Genomic DNA, 27538 nt, shown 5'->3' with positions numbered 1-27538 from the left:
ACTCAGGCACTACTCTTCCGCTGAACCATTCACTCAGGCACTACCCATGCACTCATCTATTCACTCAGGCACTAACCATGCATTCGTCAAATGACCCAGGTGTTACCCTTGCACTTATACTTTCACTCAGGTAATTTTGATACACTCATCAAATCATGCGGATACTACCCCTGCTGTCATGCAATCACCGATGCACTACTCTTGCATTCAACCATTCACATTTACACGGGCACTACCTATCAACTCATCCAATGACCCAGGCATTACTCTTACACTCATCCTTCCACTCAAGCACTACTTATCCCATCACTCAGGCACTACCCCTGCACTCATGCAATCACCCAGGCACTACCCATGCACTCATGCAATCACTCAGGCACTAGTCTTGCACCCAGCCATTCACTTAGGCAGTACCCATGCACTCATCCATTCACTCAGGCACTAGCTATGGACTCATCCAATGACACAGCCACTAGCATTGCATCCGTCCTTCCACTGAGGAACTACCCATACACTCATCCAATCACCCATGCTCTATCAATGCAATCACCCAGGCCCTACCCATGCACTCATGCAATCACTCAGGAACTACTCTTGTACACAATCATTCACTCAGGCTCTACACATGCACTCACCTATTCACTAAGACACTATCCATGCACTCATCAAATGACCCAGGCATTACCCTTGCACTCATAAATTTACTCAGGTACTTCCTATGCACTCATACAATCACCCAGGCAGTACCCCTGCAATCATGCAATCATCCAAGCACTATCCATGCACTCATGCAATCACTCAAGCATTACTGTAGAACTCATCAATTCCCTCAAATTCTACCCATGCACTCATTCACTCACTGAGACACTACGTGTACACAATTCTAACATTAATCATACACACATTCATATAAACAATCACAGTCATTACGTACCATTTTTCTATTTTTTACCATTTTAGCTGGTTCTATTAGAACCTTTTTATATATAGAACAATTTTATATTTTTTTGTATTTTCTGAACATTTTGTTTTTAAAAACAAAAAATAAAAGTAAAAGTGTCCAGCTATGTTGTTTCTGTTTAAGATAGAAACAAAGATAATAAAAAATAGCATTTGTGGTTTCTAAGTAGTGTCTAGATGGTGTTGATAGAGCATTCACCCACACACAGCGTTGGTAAGACTGTGGCGGCAGTGGATGGCACCATCTGCCAACTCAAGAACTATCAGGGGTTGTGGAGTTCTCAAAACAACCCCTGCAGATGTTGATGGTTGTTGTCCATCATTGTTGGCTGCTTCCTTCTGTCTTTGTTGCTCTACCTCACGTGCCAGGTGAGTATGATGCATTGTCTCCAGATGTTTTTTCATTGAAGAAGTACCACAAGAGAATTTCTTCTCAGAGCCTCTTGACAGCACCTTGTGACAGATAGTGCATGTCACTTTTCTGGCATTGACTTTCTTTTCAACTTCCAGCACGGTGAAGAAGGCCCATACCATACTCTTTTTTCTCTTCTTTAATGGCTCCTCCAATGCCTCCATCTCCTCCTTGGGGTCCTCAAGGAATGCTGATGCCATTTTCAGATCTTCAAAATGAAAAACACCCCCAAAAAAAATATAAATTACCAGAGCCTACAAAATAGGTAGTGTTCAAACAGACAACCCAAAAAGAAAGGACTGTAAGAGGTCTTGGTTCCACCAACCAACAGAATGAAAAGCTGTTCAACCAATGACAAGCTTTCTTTCTATGTCACATGGAGTCACATAGGGGTCACGCACCATACGTGTATCCATCACGTACCCGTGAAATGTATCTAATGTCATCCAAAACTGTAAATTACTATCAGGCTATTGTGTTTTAAAGAATTTCAATGAAAACTCCTTATGCAAAACAGATAATTATATTACCAACATTCATATTTCATACATTTAAATTGCACTGGAATTGCGTCCCCTACGTGAACCCGGAAATACTTGATGGCAGGGTTCCCGACTCGTACGTGTCCTGGTGCGCGATGGTTAGTGTACAGTAAAATATGCTTGAAACGTCTTAAAAGTAGTTCACAAGAACACTAATAGTAATTTAAAGCATGGATTAATAAACCTCAATGTTTAAAAAATATATTTTTGGAGTTTAAGTATGTATTTTAGGATTACACTTGTGTAATGGATCCGTGCACCCAACATGTAGATCTGCGTTCTGTACACTTCCCCAAAAAATCTGTTAAGAATTTTGAAAGCAAAGTTATAACTCCTTTATTATTACTTGTATGTACTCAGTAAGACACCATTTTAGAATGATTTTCGTATAACTGATCCATGCACCCATCGCGTCAGGCCCGTAAATTATGAAAAATTATGAAAATATATATATATAAAAAGATAGATATTGTAAAAAAACAACAAAACAACTTTCATACTATTAAAATAAATCAGATACAATTGACTTTAACAATAAATACTTATTTTGTTTTTCAATAGAAAATTCTATTATATAATATCACACTGTACAAAATTACAAACAATAAAACAGTGTTAATTGAAATACATAACAGTATAAATCTTTCATCAGCTGTTATATATATTTTTTTAAAACACATTATAATTATTTTAAAATATAACAAAAATACTTGAAATAACAGAAACAAAAAATAAAAAAATAGTAACAAACATATTTTCAAAAATAAAATGATCTACTAAAACTAAGAAATTAATTGAAAAAACATAGGTTTCAGGGACATTATAGTTGGTAATTATCATTTAAAAACCTTTAGAAATTTACTGAAACAACCAGAGGTTTCAAGGATGTTATAGTGAGGAATAAGCATTTAGAAAATCTAACTAATTCACTGACAAATCCAGAGGTTTCAGGGACGTTATAGTTAGGAATTAGCATTTAAAAAACCTTAGATATTCACTGAAAAACCCACAGGTTTAAGGGATGTTATAGTTAGGCTCACATTTCACTAGTACAAAACCAGATAAAGTGCCCGTTATAGCTAGCTAAGCAAACTATAAGTCGCACCCCCGCAATGCACTGCTGATGACATCACATATTACATCGCTCATGACATGGTGAGTGACATCACTGGTGACATCTCAAATTACTTTAATATTATGATTTAAAATTTATTGTATCTCCTTGTTTTTTTTTGAAGATGTAAATGCGGAATCGCGGCCTGGAAGCAACATTTTTTAAAAATTATATAGACAATAATAGTCTTAAATCCAAGTTTACAGTTTTCCTTCGATAGTAAATAAACGTATATATTAATAAAAGAAAGTTATTAAAATGTTTTTTTAATAATAATTTCAGGAATCGAGGTACACCTGCGTAAATCACAACTTCTGGATTTGCGTTTGGGACGTGAATTCAAATGTTTTTTTTATAATAATATTATATAAATATAGATTAATTTACTTTATTTTAAATGAAGAGGTACAGGTATTTGTAAATTAAATATTGTTGAAATGTCAAATCAAAAGTTGTGGAATCGTGTACAGAATGCCGTGGCATCGCATAGGATTCGCACAGCCCATGTGACACACATTAAAAAGATTTGATTGGTTAAACATCCTGTCATGATTAACCTTGCTAGATCCCACCCTCTTTCTTCAAATGTTGGGTGTGGTTGGCAACTGTTAAACTCATTCCAGACAAACTTTATTTTGCAGGTGGCTTGGTGTTTTTTAGATTGTCAATTTGAAAATTTTAAATGGTAACATTATTAGACCTGCATGATGAGGAGGAGCAGACCCTTTTGGAGGAAGAAGAGGAGCCACCATGCAAGACGAAAGAGAGTGTGGTATGGGAATTCTTTCCATTGAAGAGGGCCAGAAAAAAGTAAACGCGCAGACAGTGACCTGCAACATAGGAAAGAAGGAGATTTCTCCGGGATCCAAGAAGAAATATTCTTGTGGGATGTCTTCAATGTACAAGTACCTGAAAACCGTCTTGCAAGAGCAGAACTTGCAAGACTTAATGTAAGTGAAAGTGGCCAAGATCTGCAGGCCTCTCCATCAAGACCTGTCAACAGGCTGAAGACCATTCCACCGACTCTACTTGATTTTGCAAAAGCTGGACTTTTCTGCCCAAAATGTATTACCGTTTTGAGTGGGGGGGAACAGGTTTAACAAACCATGTGGGACACCATTAACTGCATGGATGGTATTTGAGTTATTACATGAGTGCATGGGTAGTACCTGAGTGAATTGATGGGTGTATACGTAGTGCCTGGGTCATTGGATGAGTGCATCAGTAGTGCCTGAGTGAATGGATGAGTGGATGCAAAGTGCCTGAGTGAATGGATGAGAGTAAGGGTAATCCTTGGGTGATTGGATGTGTGCATGGGTAGTGCCTGAGTGAATGGATGAATGCACATATAATGCCTGAGTAAATCAATGAATACATGTGTGGTGTCTGAGGGAATGGATGACTGCAAGGACAGTGTCTAGGTGATTGGATGAGTGCATAGATAGTGTCTAGGAGATTGGGAGAGTGCATAGACAGTGCCTGAGTGCATGGGCACTGATTGGGTGATTGGATTAGTGTATGGGTAGTGCATGGGTTTTGCTCCTTAGAAATAGGATAATACTTTTCAAATAATCTAAAAGATTAAAATTATTTATATTAGAAACAAATAGCATATAATTAAATTGTAAACATTTCGACAGTTTACCATGCATATTGTATTAGGCACTTTTACCTTTCAAGTAATTAAATACATCGTTCAGTAAACCTATTTTTGAGTAGTATTATCCTAAATAACATTAACATTGTTTTCAATCTTGAACAGTACTGTCAAGGAAGTTGCGCCGGATATTCCACAGAGGCAGAATGCTGCTAGCTCCCAATGCCCACCTCCCGGAACGCACTGTGAGAAACTGCGGCTCCGGACAGGGAGAAAGGGGAATGGGACAAGAAGAGACACTCATGCGTTCCTGGACTCCTTCTTCTATTCTGGATGGAGCTTGTTCTGGAGTTCCTAATGCACAGAGGGAGATAACACTTCAATCTACTTACTCTAATTGTCTGGCAATCTCTATTCAGTACATCTAAATTCCTCCCCTACCCAGGCCCGCTGTAGTGTTGACTTCTCTTCTAATTCAGCTGAATAACCACTGGTAGGGTGATGCTTCAACCCAATGCACAAGGAAATATAACTTGGGTTATGATCACATATTCTGTTCTTACTGAATGTCTAACTAATCTACTTCTCCTTTCATCTTCCTTACCATTGTGTTAGTCTTTCTGGTTTAACTTAGTATTGTACAGCAAGAGAGAACTGCGATGCTTTTGATAGTTGCACCCAAGTCTTTAGTGACTCCTCGCTCTTGTCGTGGCAGTATGTACAATGGAGAACCCAGCTTCACAGGGGGGGAATCACGCAAAAAGGTAAGAATAGGAAAACAGAGGAAGGAGAGAACAGGTAAGCTCGCTAGGGGAGGACAGGGAAGAAGCCTGAGTTTGCTGGTTTTATCTTCAGTCAGATTTTATGCTCAAATCCAAGTCTATAATAAAACTCTCTTACTTGTTCATCTTCATCTGTAGAAAGTTCTTGCTCTCCCAAGCTCAACGATAATCCTATCGGAGCAGAGAGAGTCTTGAAATACCTTCCGAAGTCTTCTTTCAGCTGCCTGCTCACCAGGAAGTCGGTAGCGCTTCTCGTAGTAGGAATCTTGATGCTCAATGAGTCTAATTACTAAAACTTTCACTGAAGGGAAAGTGAGAATTGAATTTCCTCAGTTGCTAAACTCTGAACTCTGAACCTGACCTTCAAAAACCCTTCAAAAGCGGTCGGTAGACGCGCGTGAAGGAATCAAAACACGCTCAGGATATTACTCGTTTTCTCACAGAGCGCGCGGAAACACAACTTCCCTCACACGGAGTCAAATTGAAGTGCGCATTAGAACGCGCCTTGTTGACGCACGTAATCTCGTCTCTCACGAGACTCCATGGGTCAATCAGTAATGTGGAGAGTTTGAGGAAACAAGCGGCCATCTTGGAACGGGGTTGCTAACACTACTTAGTATTCATCCAGATATTGCAGCAGGAGGGCTTAACTGTTACTTGAGCTCTTTTCTTATACTGATTAAAAATAGTAACAGCATGCACGTTGTTCCTGACAGTACCCCCTCTCAAAGACCAATTTATTGGTCCTGGCTTCAATGGATGTCGCAAATGAAATTGTCTTATCAGTCTTGGGGCATGAACATTTTCTGCAACTTCCCAGGTTCGTTCTTCAGGTCCATAACCTTTCCAATCTATTAGATAGACTAACTTGCCTCTAAGGCTCTTGGAATCTAACACCTCTTTTACCTCATATTCAAAATGTTCTTTGATCTTCAAAGGGGGTGGGGGACTGTCTAACCTGAGATTAGGAGCTGTCTTTTTTAAGAGAGATACATGAAAAACAGGGTGAATCCTCAACTGCTTGGGTAGCTTGAGTTTACAAGTTACAGGGCCAAGAACTTGTTCTATGGTAAATGGGCCTACAAATCGAGGCTGAAATTTTCGATTTCCCTTTAATCCTAAGTGTCGGGAGGATTACCATACTGAATCTCCCACCTGATACTGTGGGGCCTTTCTCCTATGTTGGTTTGCCTGTTTCTTGTAACTCTCTTTTGCCTTGACTAGATTGGATTCCGCAGCCTTGCGAGCAGAGGCCAATTCCTACAACAGATTGCTAGCAGCAGGAACCCCAAAATCTCCCTGATTACAGAAGGGATTCGGGTGTCTCCCTGAGTTTAGAAAGAATGGAGAATAACCGGTGGAAACATTCTTTGCATTGTTGTGTGCGAATTCTGCCATCCACAGTAAATCTGACCATTCACCACCCCGATCCAGAAGGAACAAACGCAGGTACTGTTCTAACTCTTGGTTCACCCTTTCGGTCTGACCATCTGTCTCAGGGTGTTAACTGGTAGAATGTCTGACTTCTACGCCCAACCCTCTCATGAAAGCCTCCCAAAAGTCAGACACAAATTGAGGGCCACGGTCTGAAATCAGAATCTTAGGGACCCCATGAATCTTCACAATATTTTCCCTGAAAAGCTTAGCCAACTCAGAGGCTGAAGGAACTCCTTTTACTGGGATAAAGTGGCTAATCTTAGTGAAGGTGTCTACTACTACCAGTACTGTGTCGTAACCCTTACTCTGTGGAAGGTCTACAATCAAGTCTAACGTGACTGTATGCCAAGGTTGTTTTGCTGTGGGTAAGGGTTGCAAAAACCCCTGTAGGGCCTGCCTATTTGATTTTACTCTGGCACAGAGCCCACAAGACTCCACATATTCCTTAATTTGCGATTTCATATTTGGCCACAAGAAATAACGCTGGATTAGGTCGTTAGTCTTCAACGTTCCTTTATGGCCGGCTAAAGGTTGATCATGACAGTCTCTTTTTCCGCAATGGTGTAGTTAATTTCGGCTGGATTCAATTTCTGAGAGTGATACGCCACAGGATGCAGCTGTCCCGTCGATTTGTGCCGCTGAGACAGGACTCCACCAATGGCTTGATCAGAAGCATCTGCTTCCACAAAGAAAGGCTCATCTGGATCTGCATGAAGCAAGATGGGTGCAGAGGTAAAGCTGATCTTAAGAGATTCAAAAGCCTGTTCTGCCTCTGTTGTCCAAGAGAACTTCACTCCCTTCTTGAGCAACCTGGTGATCGGAATGATTTTCTGTGAAAATCCCTGGATGAATCGGCGGTAAAAGTTTGCAAATCCTAGAAATCGCTGAATTGGTGATGGCCATTCGATCACAGCTTGAACCTTCTTAGCATCCATCAAGATTGCTCCTGGCGACAAAACGAATCCCAAGAACTCCACAGTCCGTACACTGAAGGCACATTTCTCTAATTTTACGTGGAGCTGGTGCTTACGAAGTCTTTCTAATACTGCCTTGACATGTTCAGGATGTTCTTTTGGATTCTTGGAGTATATCAAGATATCATCGAGATAAATTACTACAATTTTATCCACCAAATCTCCCATAATGTCGTTGATGAATTGTTGAAAAGCTGCCGGGGCATTGCATAGGCCAAAGGGCATAACCTGATATTCAAATAGCCCATATTTGGTCCTAAAGGCGGTCTTCCATTCATGACCTTTTTTCATGCGAATCAGGTGATATGCCCCTCGAAGGTCCAATTTGGTAAATATTTGAGCATCTTTAATCTGATCTAGAAGGACGGAAATCAATGGCAATGGGTAACGGTTCTTAACGGTGACCCGATTAATTGCTCGATAGTCGATGCACGTCCTCAAAGAGCCTTCCTTCTTTGGAATGAAAAGAGTGGAGAAGACACCGGAGATTGTGACGGTCTGATGAACCCATTGGCTAAATAACGATCGAGATATTCTTTGAAATAGCCGTTCTCCGCTTCCGTCAATGCATAAATTCGACTGCAGGGCAGTGCAGCTCCTGGTTCTAAATCAATTGTGCAATCATAAGAGCGATGTGGTGGAAGTTTCTCCGCCTCCTTTTCACTAAAAACTTCTTGGAATTCGAGATATTCGGTTGGAACTTTTGAGGTATCTATGACCCCAATTGATTCTCCACAGAACGACAATAAGGTGGCCATAGAAGGTTCTTGAACCTTAGACGGGGAAGCAAAGCAATGTTCAGAACAGAAGATTGAATCCATATCGACCGTTCGATTTTCCCAATCTATCGTGGGATTATGCAATGTAAACCATGGGAGGCCCAAAATTATCTGAAACTGTGGGGCATCAATCAAATTAAATTGAATGGCCTCATGATGTCCATTTGCCTGGATCAGTTCCACTGATTCTGTATGATGTGTGATTGGGCCTGAGGAGAGATTAGTCCCGTCCACAGCTCGAACGGACTCTTTCTTTTCCTTGCACATAGCCTGAATTCCCATTTTCTTTGCATATTTAATGTCACAAAAATTGCCGGTAGCTCCTGAATCGATCATAATGGCCACTCCAGCTATCTCTTGATCCCTGAACTTCAAAATCATTTGTAAAATTAAATGTGGTGTTTGAGTCTGAAGGGTATTCATTATATGATGAATTCCTGGAGCCTGGTCTTCCGTTTTTGCCACCTGAGCGACACCGCCTATAGATGGTTTTGGGAGTTTCCCGAATTCATGGTTTTCGGTCTCTTCGGACACTCCTTCACAAAATGGCCTGAACCCCCACAATACATGCACATTTCTTTTGCCTTCTTTGTTCTTTTTCTTCCTTGCTTAAAGGCCCGCGAACCGAGCCTATCTGCATGGGTTCACTATCTGCAGCTCCTCCTGAACTCTTGCTCGTATCTGGTTTCGTTCGGTCAAACCGAGGGAGGTTCCAACGAAAATCTTTTGTTTTTCTATCTCCTCTCCTTTCAGAACTTCGGAAATCAATTTCAAGAACTAGATCTACTAGCTCAGAGAATTCTGTGGGCCTATGTGGAATCTGTGCCAGAATATCCTTTATTTCGTCTCGTAACCCCCGATAGAATAGAGCTGATCTCTTTTCCTCGGGCCAGTTGGTCTCTACCAATAGTTTGTTAAACTGAGTCAAGTATGTAAGAAAATCCCTGTTCCTTTGATGCAGTTCTAACAGCTCATTATCTGTGGCCTGAGAGATTTTGCGCCAATCAAAAATTCGTAGAAATTCCGTTTTAAAACGTTCAAAATCATACAGGAATGGGTCATCACGAGAAACTAAAGGCATAGCCCAATTAGCGGCATCACCCCCCAGGTAGGATAAAAAAAAGGCTACTCGGGATTGGGCATCCGGGAAAAGAGTGGGGCGACACATAAAATGTAACGAACATTGGGTAAGAAAGAGTTGAGCCTTTTGGGGACCGCCATGAAATCTTTCAGGGGGGGCCAAAGGAATTAAGGGGGAAACTGAATGAATTACTTGAGCTACAGTATGTGGATCTTGAGCTGACTGGGAACTACCAGAAAAGGTTGGGGCAGGAGGGGTCCCGGAGGAAATTTCACTCATTCTCTGAGACAATTGCATGGTTTCGTGGCGAGAGGTTAACAGTTCCTGTCCTAGGTTCTTATTTTCTTCGCTTAAGCCCCCTAATTCCCGCTGAATTCCCTCTAACATTTCTCCTAAGGCCTTTAAACTAAAACCCTCAGCCATTCTGCCCAGGTGGGGAAATTTGCGGGCACTTCAATCTGTCAAGGAAGTTGCGCCGGATATTCCACAGAGGCAGAATGCTGCTAGCTCCAAATGCCCTCCTCCCAGAACGCACTGTGAGGAACAGCGGCTCCGGACAGGGGGAAAGGGGAATGGCACAAGAAGAGACACTCGTGCGTTCCTGGACTCCTTCTTCTATTCTGGATGGAGCTTGTTCTGGAGTTCCTAATGCACAGAGGGAGATAACACTTCAATCTACTTACTCTAATTGTCTGGCAATCTCTAATCAGTACAGCTAAATTCCTCCCCTTCCCAGGTCCGCTGTAGTGTTGACTGCTCTTCTAATTCAGCTGACTAACCACTGGTAGAGTGACGCTTCAACCTAATGCACAAGGAAATATAACTTGGATTATGATCACATATTCTGTTCTCACTGAATGTCCAACTAATCTACTTCTCCTTTCATCTTCCTTACCATTGTGTCAGTCTTTCTGGTTTAACTTAGTATTGTACAGCAAGAGAGAACTGCGATGCTTTTGATAGTTGCACCCAAGTCTTTAGTGACTCCTCGCTCTTGTCGTGGCAGTATGTACAATGGAGAACCCAGCTTCACAGGGGGGGAATCGCGCAAAAAGGTAAGAATAGGAAAACAGAGGAAGGAGAGAACAGGTAAGCTCGCGAGGGGAGGACAGGGAAGAAGCCTGAGTTCGCTGGTTTTATCTTCAGTCAGATTTTATGCTCAAATCCAAGTCTATAATAAAACTCTCTTACTTGTTCATCTTCGTCTATAGAAAGTTCTTGCTCTCCCAAGCTCAACGATAATCCTATCGGAGCAGAGAGAGACTTGAAATACCTCCCGAAGTCTTCTTTGAGCTGCCTGCTCACCAGGAAGTCGGTAGCGCTTCTCGTATTAGGAATCTTGCAGCTCACTGAGTCTAATTACTAATAGCTTTCACTGAAGGGAACGTGAGAATTGAATTTCCTCAGTTGCTAAACTCTGAACTCTGAACTCTGAACCTGACCTTCAAAAACCCTGCACAAGCGGTCGGTAGACGCGCGTGAAGGAATCAAAACACGCTCAGGATATTACTCGTTTTCTCACAGAGCGCGCGGAAACACAACTTCCCTCACATGGAGTCAAATTGAAGTGCGCATTAGAACGCGCCTTGTTGACGCACGTAATCTCGTCTCTCACGAGACTCCATGGGTCAATCAGTAATGTGGAGAGTTTGAGGAAACAAGCGGCCATCTTGGAACGGGGTTGCTAACAGTACTTAGTATTCATCCAGATATTGCAGCAGGAGGGCTTAACTGTTACTTGAGCTCTTTTCTTATACTGATTAAAAATAGTAACAGCATGCACGTTGTTTCTGACAAGTACCTACTATAAAGAAGAAAAAAGAAAACTGTTATTTAGATCCCTGTGGGGATGATTACAATGCCGTCCCGAATGCCTCGAAACGCGATTCAGATTCAGCGTATCTGATTCGGAACCTATGTTTCAGATCGAATCAGACACATTTCCCAATGACTGGGCTGTCTGAATCAGTTCTGAATGGCATTCGGACAGCCCGAGTCGTTCTGAGCTTAATGATACAGCTTATGGACACGGTTTCTGAATGACTGTTTCAGACAGCCTTTCTGATTCCTTCTGTCCTACACAAAACAGCTATCAGAATCTGACTTTTGGGGTCTCATAACAGGCCCCCCTTCACACAGGGACCTCCGGTTGGGGCCTGTGTGGTACCCATTGGACCCCTCTTTATTTACCACCATGCACAGAGTGGCAGGCACCAAAGAACAATGTACGGAAGCATCGTAATCTGTCGGTCGGACGCGCAGAACCCGATTTGTTGGGAAACGATTCCGAAACTGATTTGGTCAGAAGAGTTTCTTAACGAGATCATCATCGGCCCCCGTGTTGTTTGTTTTTGCCTCTTGTGCCAAGGTGCTGTCACTGACATTCCACTATTGTATCTGGAATTTTTGGCTGGCATCTGTATTCTGACCTATGCAATCCTCCTACCCATGTGTCCTCAAAGTAGTCCATTAGGGCCGTAGATTTCCCTTTTTATTTTGGCAATAGGGACTTTCTATTAGGATGTTATAATGGTTGTCTACTTCTGTCACAGTGACATAGGCTAGTACAATAATCTATTTGACTTCAAAAGCAAATAGGCTGTTTGTGGCATATTCTAGACTTAGGGCCAGATTCTGAGTTTGGCAGCCTTACTGCCAGACCTCCAATGCAGTGGTCGAGAGAACGCCAAGGAGCTGGTGGCATTCCGACCCCCCTATTCTGATACTACCGCTGGACTGGCAGTGTGTCATCAGTGGTAGAACTGCAGCAGCAGGCTTTAGCTCATTAGGAGAGCTTGCAGCATGTTGTGCATGGCACACAATGCACAAACTACAGTGAAATGAGAGCGGGCACAACATCAGCCTGGAGCCCTGTTTGGGGCTCCTTCCCTGCCTTTTCGATAACCTTTTCATTGTGAGGTCCCCTCCATAAAAGGTTTAGTGGAAAGACAGGTCATAATCACCATGGTGGTGCCGGCATCAGGACTACCTTCATTGCCTGCCGCTTTCCTGACCGCCAAAGGGATCCAAGATCCTGGCAGTGGCACTGGTCTTGTGGAGGTATGACCACCCACTTGGTAATTGAGCAGTCATACCACTGAGGATGCAGCAGTTGGACCATCACTGCGGGTATGCGGTTCTTGGGACTATCGTTGTCATAATCAGGCCCTTAGTACAGATTTCTTTAGGTGATGCTATATACTTCAATGAAAATACCATCTGTGTATGGCTGTGTGGGGGTATCATTTTAGTGTAGGTTGGATCATAGCTTGCTCAAAGTCAATATTAGTTTTTGGCGGATAGTAGTTGTGTGTCTGTTACTTAATGTGGTGTAGCAGTTCCATATAGGTACTGACTTGTTTGTTTGGAAGTAATGCATACACAAATGTAATATTGGTTTTTTGAAATTCACCAAGTAAGATGCATAGTTGATGGAGTGGTTTGGGACACAATTTAAATGTGGCAGCCATCATTCATGCTTGACACTGGGCTAGGTTGAGTAAGTTTTTAGGGGTAGGAAACATAACTATATGTTTGTCATTACTTATATTATCACAATATAGGAATTGTTCCTCTCTATGGGTCATTGTAAGCTCGGGTGGGATGTCTATATCTTTTTATGTTTTAGGAGCAGGTGGAGGTGTTGCTGGTGGCCCTTTTAGTACATGCGTCGAGGCAACATTACAGTGGCTCACACAAAATGAATAGGAAGAATACACAGAGAAAAATGCAACATACAATAAATTGAAATAAAATCAGGGGGAAGGTGAAAAGATCAAGGGGAGTGGGAAAGGAGTCGGCAAAAAGGATCATTACTTGATAGCGTAAGCATGATGCGTAGTAAACAATGTCATCAGTTGTGTGGGCAATTGATATAGATTGGCAATGTAAGCTAGTTAACCAAACAGAGGGGTACATGGGGCCCAGTTATTGCGTCTATAACCAATGTTGTATGTGCTAATCCTTTCATTCACTTTTATAACAAAGCCTAACATGGTAGGGTAGTTGTGCATATTCGTGACTTATTTGCGATTGGCACGACAAATTTGCGAAAAATAGGGAGTCCAAAACCATATTTACCTTGGTAGCTTTATGATTTTAAGAGTACAGTGCACTTTATTGACAAGCTATCATTAGGAAAGTAAACCCTTATTAAACAATAATCAATCAAAACACCTTTAATTTCTGAAATTAGAAAACACTCTCTTTAACACCCTTCCGCCAATACACTCTTAGCACAGTCTACATAGCAACTCACTAGAACCAGTAGGTCACATGTTTGCCACAAATTCTAGACGAACCATACTAGTTACACAATGAGCTGCAGCAGGTGTGGCTTACTGTACAGAGAAGAGCATATCCAAGCCTGTTTTACACTTTCCTATTTTTACTACAGACAATCATAGATTTAGTTAGTTAAGCTTTTACGACTCTACTTAATTTTATTCTCCTCCATATTCACACCATCCAATCAAGTATGTTTTTTAAACCAGGAGCATGCCTCCATTTTAACTGCCCTTGATTTTCCAAACTGTCTCATTCATCTGCAGCCTTCTCCTGTCTTCTAGTGCTGCTTCACTTCAGAATACTTCAAGTGTGGATTGTGAGCCACAACTATGTATTTTGGGCTAGAGAGTCTGCTAGAAAGAGTAGTAATAATAGGGACTTGGGTTTGGCTAATGTGGACATTAATTGGATTTGCCAGAGAGGGTTAAAGTCTCATCAATTGCTGCCTTTGGTTTAAAGTATTGTGGAATCCCAACTTCCTGACCTAATGATTGTGCACTGTGGTTGCAATGACCTAAGCGCACTGACTGGGGTAGGACTGGAAATCCTAATGAAGGATACTTTTGTACAATTAATGTCACTTTCCCTAACACTGTCTTGGTGTACTCCAACATATGCCAAAGGCAGAAATGGAAGTGGTCTAATCACTTCTGTTCACAAATTGAAAAAGCCAGGAAACATGTTAATAAAACTGTTTCTGCATTCCTCAGTCACCATAACATGGGCTCTATCTACAACAACAATCTGTGTTTTGACATGCAAGGAATCTATAGAAGTGGTGGAGTTCACTCCACATACGAAGGCAACAGAGTGTTTCTCAGCAACCTGACACTCTGCATCCTCTCTTATTTGTCACTGTCATATACACACAGTCAACATAAAGGCTCTTCTCAGAGCCACCCTGTTGCTCAAAATAGTGTTCATTTTCTTTACAATTAATTTTAAGAAGTTTTGTTATTCACAGTAACATTGTGATATTCATGAATATGCTACAAATACACTAAACAAAACCAGAAATCCAAAAGCTGCCAGAACACTGAAACTTGGAACTCCATAATTGATTATGACTATCACACTAAATGCATTACTGTCAACATAACTCTATAAAACATGAATGAGTCTCTGAATGAGCCTGTCAAAGTGTGTATGAGTGGGTCTCTGATTGGGTGTATGAGTGTCTAAGTGGGTCAGTGAGCGTGTGCATGAGTGCCTCAGTGCGGCTGGGAGTGGGTACATAAGTATCTGAGTGGATCTCCAAGTGGGTGCATGAGTCTCAATGGATTTGTAAATGGGTGCATGACTTTGAGTGAGACTGAATATGTGAATGAGACTCTGAGTGCATCTGTGAGTGGGTGCGTGAGTATCTGAGTAGATCTCTTAGTGGGTACATGAGTCTTTCTGTGGGGCTGTGAGTGGGTGCCTAAGTCTCATAGCGGGTATGTGAATTGGTACACGAGTCTCATAGTGGGTCTATGAGTTAGTGGGTGAATTCCTGAATGTGTCTATGAGTGGGTACTTAAGTGTATCAGTGAGTCTGTGAGTGGGTACATGAGTCCATGAGTGGGGCTGTGAGTGGGTGCATTACTCTCTCAATGTGTCTTTCAGTAGGTGTGTGAGTCTCTCAATGGATCTGCAAATGGGTGCAGGAGTGACTAAGTGGGTCTGTAAGTGGGTGCATGGGTTCTGAGTGCGTCTCTCAGTGTGTATGTGAGGTTATGAGTCTGAATGGGTGCATGGGTCACTGAGTGGGTGCATAAGTCTCTGAGTGGGTCTGTGAATGGGTGAATGAGTCTCTCAGAGAGTCTGTGAGTGGGTGCATGAGTATCTGAGTGAGTTTCTAAATGGGTGCTTGGGTCTCTGAGTGGATCTCTGAGTAGGTACATGAGTCTCTGAGTGGGCATGTCAATATCTGCATGAGTGTCGGACTAGATCTGTGAGTGAGTGCATAACTGTCTCAGTTGCTCTGTGAGTGGGTATGTGAGTGTCAGAGTGAGTCTGTGAATAGGTCTATAAGTGGGTGTATGAGTCTCTGAGTAGGTCGGTGCCTGGGTGTGTGAGTCTCTGAGTGGGTTTGTGACTGGATGTACAAGTCTCTAAGTAGGTCTGTGAATGGGTGCATGAATCTCTGAGTTCGTCTATGATTGAGTCCATGTCTGAGTTTGGATGTGCGTGGGTCTGTGATTGGTGCATGTCTGAGTGTGTCTGTGAGTGGGTGCATGTCTGAGTTGGTCTATATGTGGATACATGAGTCTCTGAGTGCATTTGTGGGTAAGTGCATGAGTCTCTGAGTGCATCTGTGAGTAGGTGCTTGAGTGTCTGAGTGGGTGCATAAGTCTCTCTGTGGGTCTGTGAGTGGGTGCATGAGTCTCTGAGTGGGTGGATACATACCTGAGTGCATCTATGAATGGGTGCATAGGTCTATAAGTGGGTCTGTGACTGGGTGCTTGAGTCTGTTGGTAGGTCTGTAAGTGCCTGTATGGATATCTCAGAGAGTTTATGAGTAGGTGAATGAGTCTCTGAGTGGGTTTGTGAGTGGGTGCAAGACTCCCCGAGTAGATCTGTTGGTGGGTGTGTGAGTCTCTCAATGGGTCTGTGAGTGGGTGCATAAGTCTGTGAGTGGGTCTGTAAATGAGAGCATGAACCTCAGAGGAGGACTGTCAGTGGGTGTGTAAGTCCTGAGTCAGTCTGTGTGTGGGTGGATGTGTCTCTAGTACATCTCTGATTGGGTGCATGAGTCTCTGAGTGCATCTGTGAGTAGGTGCATGAGTTTCTGAGTGCATCTGTGAGTGGGTGCATGAGTCTCTCTGTTGGTATATCAGTGAATGAATAAGTCTCTGAATGGGCATTTGAGTGGGTGCATGTGTCTCACAGTTGGTCCATGATTTCCTGAGTGCATCTTTGAGTGGATGCACAAGTGTATCAGTAGGACTGTGAGTGGGAGCATGAGTCTGGTATTGGGTCTGTGGGTATCTGCATGCATCCCTGAGTGTGTCTGTGAGTGGGTGCATGAGTCTGTGAGTGGCTGCATAAGTCTGTGAGTGAGTGAGTGTGTGGACTTCTCAGTAAGACTGTCAGTGGGTGCTTGAGCCCTGAGTGGGTCTGTGATTGGGTTCATGAAGCTGTAAGTAAATGTGTGAATGGGTGCATGAGTCTCTGAATGTGTCTGTGAGTGTGTGCAGGAGTCTGAGTCTATCTGTGTGTGTGTGCATGACCATCTCAGAGAATCTCTGAGTGGGTGCAAGAGTCTCACTGTGGGAATGTGAGTGGTTACATAAGCCTCTGAGTGGGTCTGTGAGTGGGTACTTAAGTCTCAGAGTAGGTCTGTGACTGGGTGAATGAATTCCTGAGTGGGTCTGTGAGTGGGTGCATGAGTGGATGTGTGAATATCTTTAAAAATATATATTTTTGCTAATATCCGCAAATTCTTCTCAACATTACACAGTAGTCAAGATGAATTCACAAATATTGACCTGGAAAATTGTAAGCTTGTGGAGTCCTATTGTCAGCACATTTGTGATTTGTTGTGAATTATTCACGATTGCAGATGAACAAATTAGTTTTGTCTTAAATTTCTCAACAGCAACTGAATGGATTTATGCCAAATAATGAACAGCACAATCTCTTCAACAAAAAGCTAGCTTTCTCCCAGGCCGCAGACATGTCTACAGAGTCTATGGGAACTCACATGGGAAACACACTTTTTTGCCGCTGCCTTTTTCTCGGACCCCGCTTGACGGATCTTCTTGAAACTTTCTGTGTGCCACAAGAATGACTGTCATACTTTTTCTGGAAAATTCATGAATATTCATCAATTGGCACCAAAGATATAGGCAAGTCAAAAAACATTTTCCCTATGGAAACATGGTCCGATCTATAAATACCTACTGGCAACTGCCAGTAGGTCATAAGTATATAAGGCCAGCAGGTATTAAATATACACATATTATCTACTGGCGGCCGCCAGTATGTAGTTATAGTTAGGACCAAAGTTTCCATAGGAAAAAGCATTTTTTGTTTTGCCAAAAACTTTGGTGCCGCTTGACAAATCTTCATGAAATTTGCAAAAAAACGAGTTCAGCTGCTGTGTAAATCAATCTAGAGTCGAGAAAAAAGGGAGTCCCAAAGCTCGTTTTCCTCAGGTTATGGCTATCTGGATTTATCATTTTTTGATCACAACTACAGCCCGAACCGCTGAACGAAATTACACAAAATTTGACAGAAAGCTAGATGTTGGTCCAGAAAGCGTCCTTTTTGTTAATGTGATGTAAATCAGGTCAGTAGTTTCAGAAACATTTAAGTTAGAAAATAAAGATATCTAGGAGCCTAAAATCCTTCTTAAACTCAACTGAAATTTGATTGGCCCACAGAAAATGTAAAAAAAAGAAAAGGGGGCAGGGTTAAAAACACCCTCACCCCCTAGGCCAAAAACAGCATTTTTTTAGAACACATTTGGTGGAATCCTTCTATCTGGCCAAAAATTTGCAAAACAAAGTGAGGGCTCCTATGCTTTGTTCTTTATCAGCCCCCAGGTGGGACAGGTCCCGGGGGCATTGAAATAGAGGAGGGGGACATGCTACCCTCCTGCTTTGGGATAAAAATGTGGGGGATGCCAGCATGGCCCCCCCTACTGCCCCGGGGACAACCACCTCCGTGGGGTTTATTTATTTTGTCCATAGGGACATCTCATACCCCTGCCGCCCCAAGGACCACCACCTCACCGGGGCTTAATGTTTCTAACATGCAGAGTCCCTGCAGACCCCTCTCACAGCCCTGGGGGCACCACCTTCCTAGGGCTTTAATGAAAAGTAATGTGGTGGTCCACATGACCCCCCGAAGCCCAGTGGACCACCACCTTCCTAGGGCAAATTATAACAAAGGAGGGAGGCTGCGCGATCCCCCTCCTAAAGCCCTAGATGGCCTCGGGGACCACCATACCCTAGGGCCAGCTCCTGCAATGCTCAGGGCACCCACCCCGAGACATTGCAGATTGCTATGGCTCGGGGGAGCTTCACCGCTCCTGACAAGCCATAGAAAACTCGAATCCCCTTTCTAATGAGTGAGAGCAGAAAAAATGCTCTTGCTTATTTGAAGCAAAGCAGAATTGATTTTGGACAGAGGGAGCTGCATGTTCAGCAGATCCCTCTATCCAAAAGCAATTAGAGCTCCCACAGGATGCGTGGAGCTGGCAGGGACTGTGGGGGTCTTGAGGCTCCCCCAAAGTACCCACCTAACTTTTGAAAAAGAAAGTTATTTAAAAAAGGGGCAGGCCCTTGGGGATGGGGTCCCTAGGGCCAAAATCAACCCGAAAGGGGGGTGCATGGCCCCTTCCTTTATTTACTAAAACATAAATAAAAAAAGAAAGAAAGGCTGGGCCCAGGGGATGGGAACCCCTGGGCTGGAATCAGCATTGGGTGAAGTTGCCGCGTGGCCCCCCTCCCCATTCCAAGATGTTGAGCCTCGGGGTATGGGGTATCCAGCCCAAAATTGGCCCAAGGAAGGGGGCTACACAGCCCCCTCCCTACAAAATTCAAAGAAGAGATGAACAAATATGCCCTGCAACTCGCCTGAGGCCCCGCCCCCTTTCTTCAGCACTCTACAAACTCACCTCCTGGTGCGCTGCTGGTTGGGGGATAAGGTCCCCTTGCCTGCTGAGAGTCCTTAGCGAACAACAAGACCTCCCTCCTCTTACCTCCGGTAAGTCTCACTAAGCGGGATTGCTGATAGGTCTTTTGAGGCCATGCCCCCTTTCTCCCCCACTTTGCAAACGTGCCTCCTGGTGCACTGCTGGTTGGGGGTAGTGACATCACTGATGACATCTCAAATGACATCACTGATGACATCATCCAGCGAGTGTGTTTTGTAAATGTTTCTGAAACTTAAAGATATCCCATTAGTTACATTTCTATTCTATTCTGTGCTACTTGTAGGAAAGTGCCTCTTTTGACATTGTTACCCCCACTGATGCTTGATGTGATTTCAAATGAAGGTGCACTTGGTTCCAGCTAACTAGGTTTCTAGTGCTAGGTCTCTTTCCAAAAACTGTACCTCAATTGGCACCAGTTCAGCATCATCAAGTAAATGGTACTCCTGGTACCTAAGGCCTGGGTACTGATATCTAGGTCCATTCTTGAATACTGTAAGTGCATAGGGAAGCCTTAGAGAGTACATGGGCTGGAGACTTGCCATTACGAGTTTCCTAGCTCCATTATACCTTTACTGTACTCTAAGATGTTTGGTACCAAACATCTCGTCTTAATAAATCCTTACTGATGCAGGGTTGGATTTATTAATAAGTGCACACAGGAGGCCCTTTTAGAGGGTCCCCTGGAAGCCCACTAAGAAATAGGGTGGTATCTAACTAGTCTTAGCCAGCCTGCCAGACATGTCTCTGGCCTCATGGGGTGAGAGCCAGTGCCCTCAGTGGCCAGCAACACAACCTTCTCTGGGTGGAGGTGCTTCACACCTCCTCCAGGCTGAGATGATAACCTGCCAGGAGGGGAAGCTTTCAAAGCGATGCCGCCTTTCCTGCTCCCCATTTGTCGGGGAAATGAGTTAGATTAGGAGGTGTGCCCACATGCAGTCAGCACCACCCCTAAAGTGGGGCAGGTTATGTGGACACTACTTTTCTCCATCTTGATATGGCAGGAAATTAACCTATGGAGGCTAGGGTAGTGCCCCTTCCCACAAGAAGTGGCCACTTGGGGGGTGTAGACAATCTGAAGGTAGGTAGCCTATTGTCTACTACCTGTCTCACCTTTGCACACCCCTAAATTGAGTATTTGGGTAGCCTCCTTGGATCCTGAATTTCGATTCAATGGACCTAAGAAGAGCAAAGGACAAAGAAGTGCTGCTGACCCACACAGCTAACAGCTACCGACCATATTGGGCGTACTGTGTATGCAGGTCAAGGGGTTGTGCTGACACTCCTGCATCTGTCCGCAGCATTTGATACGATCTTGCCTATGCTGCTGTTGGAGAGACTCCAGAGTCTTGGTATCTCCCATAAAGCACTAGCCCTCTTGTCCTCATTCCTGATGGAAAGATCTCAAAGGGTGAAATTACAGCACTTCCACTCAGAATCCTTTGTGTTACCATGTTCAGTTTTGCAGGGCTCATCGCTGAGCCCCACTCTTTTCAATCTTTATGTGGCTCCCCTATTGGCCGTGATTCACTCCTTTGGACTGGAGGTGCTGTCATATGCTGATGACACGCATATCTTGTTGTCAATCCCCAAGGGCTCCAGTTCAGCATTGGAGAATATTCTCGGTTGCATGACCAAAGTGGCAGAGTGGATGCCAGGTAATTTCCTGAGCTGGATGGGGACAAGACTGAAGTCATGATTTTCGGATCAGGGTCATCAAGCTGGAACAAGAAGGCTAAGAATCTTGGAGTTCTACTGGACATGCAACTCAACCTTAATGTCCAAACAAATTGCACCATCTCTAACTGCACCTGGATTATAAGGATGCAAAAAAAAATATTCCCTTTAATCCAACAGCCTGCATGCATACAGATAGCTCTTGCCTTAGTTATGTCTAGATTGGACAACTGTAACTCGCTTTACCTGGACTTGAATAAGAACATGCAATATAAACTCCAGGTGGTGCAGAATGCATTGGCGAGACTTGTCCTGGACATTCCTAAAAAACACATTCTGTGGGGAAGGGATTAGAAATCCTGCATTGGCTCCTCATCAATAAACACATCAGCTTCAAATCCCTCTTTATGGTACACAAGGCACTTTATATCCCTTACCCTACAAGATTAAAAACAATGTTCTGTTGGCACTCCCCTGGTGTGGCTTGCGGTATTGAGAACCAAAAGAAAGAAGTGGGGTAATAGAGCTTTCTCTGTGGCTGCAAGCAAACTCTGGTATTCTCTTCCTTTCACCTTAAGAGCCATCCCTCTTCTTCTGCCATTCCAGAAGGCTCTTAAGTAAATGTAAATGTAAATGTAAAGGAATTTATATAGCGCAAATCACCAAGCAGTCTCTAAGCGCTTGCTTAGGGAACCCATCCTGGTATTCCCCTGTGAGATAACCCGGCAGGGCATCCACAAGGTGAAAGCCAGGCATCCCGCCGCGAGGGGCCCATGTGGAGATTAAGCAAGCTATTGCCCAGAGTCGCAGAGTGTGAACCCATGAATCGAGTATGCACTGGAGCGAGAATTATCGAGTCCATGGACATTTATGGACTCAAGACACAGCCGAGCCGGGAATTGAACCCTGGTCCCGGGCTGACCTCTGCTTCCAGGTCTGCCTCCTCTAACCAGTGAGCCACACTTCTCCAAGACATGGTTATTCTCCGACTAGTCCCTCAGCTAGGGCAGTTGTATTGGTGAATAGGTTGTCCTCTACTGGATGGCTAGTCATTAGCACCTTGATGCCCTCGGGTGATTGTTACTCTCTATAAACCTCCAATCAAATCAATCAAATCAAATCAAATCAAGAACTAACCACCTGCTGCAGAAAATTGGTACAAAACCCTGCCAGCTGCTTCCAGGTCTTAACAATTTTGGTGTGCTGTGTTGTCCTGCAACTGTGAGGCCTTCAAGAACCCTAGAGCACCTCCAGCCTTCAAACAATTGCTCCCTTAGAGTAGAGGAGCTACTACTCTACTGGCACTAAAGAGCAATGTCAGGTTTATCGATATGCCGCTCCCTGGCAACTTCAATGCAGCACTCAAGCAAGAAGAGGTATATCAGCTCCAGAGCGTCAGATCTCTCCCCCCACCAAGTGAGAGGACACCAGGACCCACTAGACTCTGCAGTGCCAATCCCCAGGGTACCGACCCCTTCTACCTAAGACTGAGAAGTACAATACAGACTCCAACTACCCAGGATGCAGACACCGATCATGGGACATTGAGAACCCTGAGACCCGTTTCATGAGTGGCCCAGCTGTCCCGGATTCGTCCCTGCAACCTGCCTGCTCGTGACTGCGAGGTCCAACTTGAAGCACAGCGCTTGGCTGCCCTATCTGCTCTGCACCCAGCACGCCGAACCAGCTGTGCACCTATGGTCCTGAGGCCCTTGAAACCTGCTCCCTTGAGTAGGACCTCCCACACGTACCTTTAAGTCCCTCTGCGCAGCGTGTTTTCAGGTGGGTTCTTTCTGCGAAGTACACTAGCTACCAACGACCTCAGCACCCTGGTCAAGCCTGAATCTTGGACACTCCCGATCTGCTGCTGTTGGAACATTGGACCTGGCCTTGCTACTTACCTAAATCCAGAAGGTGAATCTCTTTATGCTTTTTCCTAGTTTTTCCCATTGATTTCTATTGTGCCTACCTGCGCACAACAGTAATTTATTTTATGAGCTTTGAAAATTCATAATTTAAGAACTACTTACCTTATAAAGTTCTTGGTGTGAAAAATTACATAAAAATCGCTGTTATTTTTCCAAATTGGTCTCAAATTCATTCTTAAGTTTGTGTCTCACTTTTTGCCTTTGTGAGTACAACAAATGCTTAGCACTACCCTCTGATAAGCCTAACTGCTAACCTACACTACCACAAAAAGTGCATTAGTATTATTTACTTTTTGCATCCGTACATCAGTAAGGGACCCACTGGACTCTTGCACAGGATACTTATTGTTAGTTCACTATGTAGAGAACCAGTTTTCTACATTGGTGGATAAGTGGTGATGCATTTGCTGATATCACTCTGTCAATAAGTGACCACATGACTAAATCTGGAAATTGTCTTTAGCCTAGTTCTATTTTATCAATTAGTATAATTTTGACCCCTTACCTGGACATTTCCTATGCTAGGCTAAGGGCTCTCTGATAGGTTATGGTATCAAAACTGGCTCCCATGCTCCCTTAGAGAAGCTTACAAAGGCTTTTTTTCAGAATTTGAGAGAGATAACCAAGAAATCCCTCCTCTCAGAAACAGAGGATGACCTCTCAGGGGAGGATTTCTTGCTAGAGAGATTGGCCAGGAGGTTGAACTAAGAAGCGCAACTCCTGGACATAGAACGACAAACAAAAGAGATGAGACTAGGGCCCATCTCTGGTTGCGGCAATTTTTTTTATAACTAGGGAGAGAGAAGATTCTTTTGACTCTAAACTCCCCAAAAGAGTTTTTCCTAAATATGTAGAGGCTGATGATGTCACCAAGTGGTTTACAGCTTTCGAGAGAGCTTGCATCATTAGAAAGGTAGCCAAAAAGAATTTAATCTCTCTCTTGTGGGAACTATTCTCACGGAAATGCAGGGATAGACTCCTGACATTGAAAGAGAAAGATGCTGAAGCTTATAACCTCATAAATGGTACCCTGATTGAGGACTTTGAGCTCACCACTGAGGAATACAGAATTAAATCCAGGCAGACTTAAAAAACCCAGAGCCACTCTTGGGTTAAGTTTGCATACTTTTCAGTGTAAAGGGTAGGTGGTTGGTTAACAGATAACAATGTGCATGCTGACTATTAAGGGCTTTACAATTTAATAGTGAAGGAGCATCTGTTGAGTAATTGTTAGAATAAGAAGTTACATCAGTATCTGGTAGACCTATGTCCACTTTCTCCGCAAGAGGTGGGGAAGAAGGCAGACGACTAGGTTAAAACAAAGCTAACCAAGACTACCACTGGTGGGGGTGACCAAAATAAAGAGGTCAAGAAGACCCCAAGGAAAAGATGGTAACCAAAAAGGTAAAAACAAAAAGGAGTCTTCTAAAGGCCCCCAAAAACATGTTGAGGAGGGGGGCCCCAGCAACTCTTCACAGCCCAGGGGTGGGTACTAGGATAAAGCTGGGATCACAAAATGGCTTGGTGTCATGACTGAAAAGTAAGGGTGGGCGTAGTTCGCGAAGTAGCACTTCGCGAAGCTACGCAAAGTGAAGTTCGCACTACGCGAGCTACGCGTAGCACTTCGCGAACTGCGAAGTAACATGTTCGCACTGTGCAAGATGTTGTTTTCAATGATTGCACAGTGCGGACAAGCAACCGGCACTGTGCAATCATTGAAAATGGCATCTTGCACAGTGCGAGCTGTAGTTTTCTGCTGCTCGAGTAGATTTTTACTCGAGCAGCAGCTTTCTCAACGCGAACTGGTAGTTTCTCATCGCGAGCGGTCGCGAGCATACGCGACCCCTCGCAATGAGAAACCTGACCTTCTCGCGTTGGGAATCTCGCCGGGAGGTTTATTTTCCATGCTCGCGATCGCGAACAAGGAAAAAGTCTCGCCAGGATGTCATTTTGCTTGCTCGCGGTCGCCAACTTGACGTTGAGGACCGCGAGCAAGCAAAAAATGACCGCAGCACTACGCAACACTACGCTACGCGTGTTCGCACTGTGCTACGTGCAGTTCGCGTAGTGCGAAGTAGCGCGAACTTCGCAAACTACGCGAGCGTAGCGTAGTGCTTCGCCCAGGCCTACTGAAAAGCACTTGGACACCAACCTGGAGACCCTAGCTGCAAAAGCCAAAATAATACCTCTAGTAGAGCTGCAGTAAATGCATAGGAAAGTTTCCAGTTGGGATCACATGTGGGTCCTGCTGAGGCATCTCTAATCACAGAGGGAGGAGTGGATATAGCAACCCTGGCTGTCTCGCCCAGTAAACTGGAAAAAATATAGACAACAGCCACAGATAAATGGGGTTAAAGTTAAAGCTCTGCAAGATACTGGTGCCAGTGTCACCATGGTGAATGAGCAACTGGGGTCCTCAGACCAGTACTTGCCAGGAGAGACGTATACAGTCCTCATTGCTAACGATAAGTCTATGGTACATCCAATGGTGGTATTCCTGTACAGCGCATGCTTGCCAATGATTTGGAGACCTTAGGATGGGATGAGGTAGAAAAGAAACCCCATGCAGCAATGTTGTCCATACATGAGTGGGTGTGTGTAAAAACAAGAGCACAGAGTAGATCCCAGGGTGAATAAAAGGGTTGAAAACTGAAATTATGGCCTAACCTTCCAAGAAAAAAGGCAACCATTCTGGGAAACCAGCTTACTATTAGACCCCAGATCAAGTCCCCTTTCTCCAGGTAGAAGACTTGTCTCAGGAGCTTGGGTCTTACATGGCAGAGCTTTTTGGCCCAGGGGTGCCATCTAGGGAACATCTGTGTCAGGGGCAGATAACCTGCCCCACTCTTGAACGCCTGAAGCAGCAAGTTGATGATCAGGAAAAGGGAAGTGTCAGTGGTTCCCACGGGACCTAATGGGGGGGGGGACTCCTATATACTGAGGCCAGAGTCTACAAACCTAGTAGCACTAGAGGAGTGGTAGCGCCTCAGAAGTTTAAAGAATTTCTCCTAACATTGGCCCATGACATTCCCCTAGCTGGCTAAGTTGGCCACACTACAATTTGGGGTAGGTTGGTGAACTACTTCTACTAACCAGGGATGTCCCAGAAGGAGAAGGAGTTTTGTCACTCCTGTGACACCTGTCAAGCCAGTGGCAAGGCAGGTAGCCATCTGAAGGCCTTTAATTCCACTTACAGTGGTTGGGGTACCCTTTTATAGGGTTGGGATCGACACTCCTAGTGCTCTTGATACACACCAAATCAGGAAACCAATTTATTCTGGTGGTTGTGGATGATGCCACAAGGTATCCTGGGGAAATTCCTCCAGGAAGCACCACTGCCCCTGCAGCTAAGGCCCTCCGTGGTATCCTTACCAGGGTTGGCTTCCAAAAGGAGGTACAAACATTATTTCTACATTTTTAAAATACATGAGGGCTGAGTGTGGAGTGACCCATAGGTTGACTATCCCAAACCACCTGCAGACAAATGGGCTTGTTGAAAAGTTTAACAAGACCCTGAAAGGTATGATTGATGGACTCCCTGAAAAACTCAGAAGAAGATGGGATGACTTATTGCCATCCCTGCTTTTTGCTTATAGAGAAGTGTCACAGAAGGGAGTATGGTTTTCATCCTATGAGTTTCTGTTTGATCACCCTGTAAGGGGAATACTGTGTTGTGTGAAGGAGGGAGGGGAGAGTCCTCTCAAAGAACCTAAGCAGAATATTTGTCGACTATGTTCTTGGCCTTCATTCCAGTATGGCTGAGTATATAAAAAAAGCAAACAAAAACCTTAAAGCCAGCTAAGATCTCCAGAAGCACTGATATGACCAAAAGGCTGCCATGGTGGAGTTCCAACCAGGGCAGAGGATATGGGATTTGGAGCCTGTGGCTATCAGGGCCCTTCAAGACAAGTGGAAAGGGCCCTACCCTGTCCTTGAGAGAAAGCGTGAGGTCACCTATTTGGTGGCCCTTCCCACATGCAGGAACCTCAAGAGGGTCATCCATGTAAACCACCTCAATCCTATAATGACAGGGCTGAACTGACCACTGTCTTGGTCACAGATGAGGATCAGGAAGCAGAGCGTGAACCTCTCCCTGACCTTCTCTCACAGAACCTTACAGATGGGTTAGTTGAAGGAATGGTGTTGTCAGACACCCTCACTGCCCAACACCTGCCTGACTGCAGGCAAGTCCTAAATCAGTTTGCTGAGCTCTTGTCCCTGACCCTTGATAAGAATACCTAGTGCAAACATGATGTGGAAACTGGTGAGAGCCTACACTACCTGTCAAAAATAAAATTTACAGGCAGTCTGACCATGTCAAGGAAAG

This window comes from Triturus cristatus, chromosome 5_2, assembly GCF_964204655.1.
Source record: "Triturus cristatus chromosome 5_2, aTriCri1.1, whole genome shotgun sequence".
NCBI lineage: Eukaryota > Metazoa > Chordata > Amphibia > Caudata > Salamandridae > Triturus > Triturus cristatus.
This window is presented reverse-complemented; position numbering follows the sequence as displayed.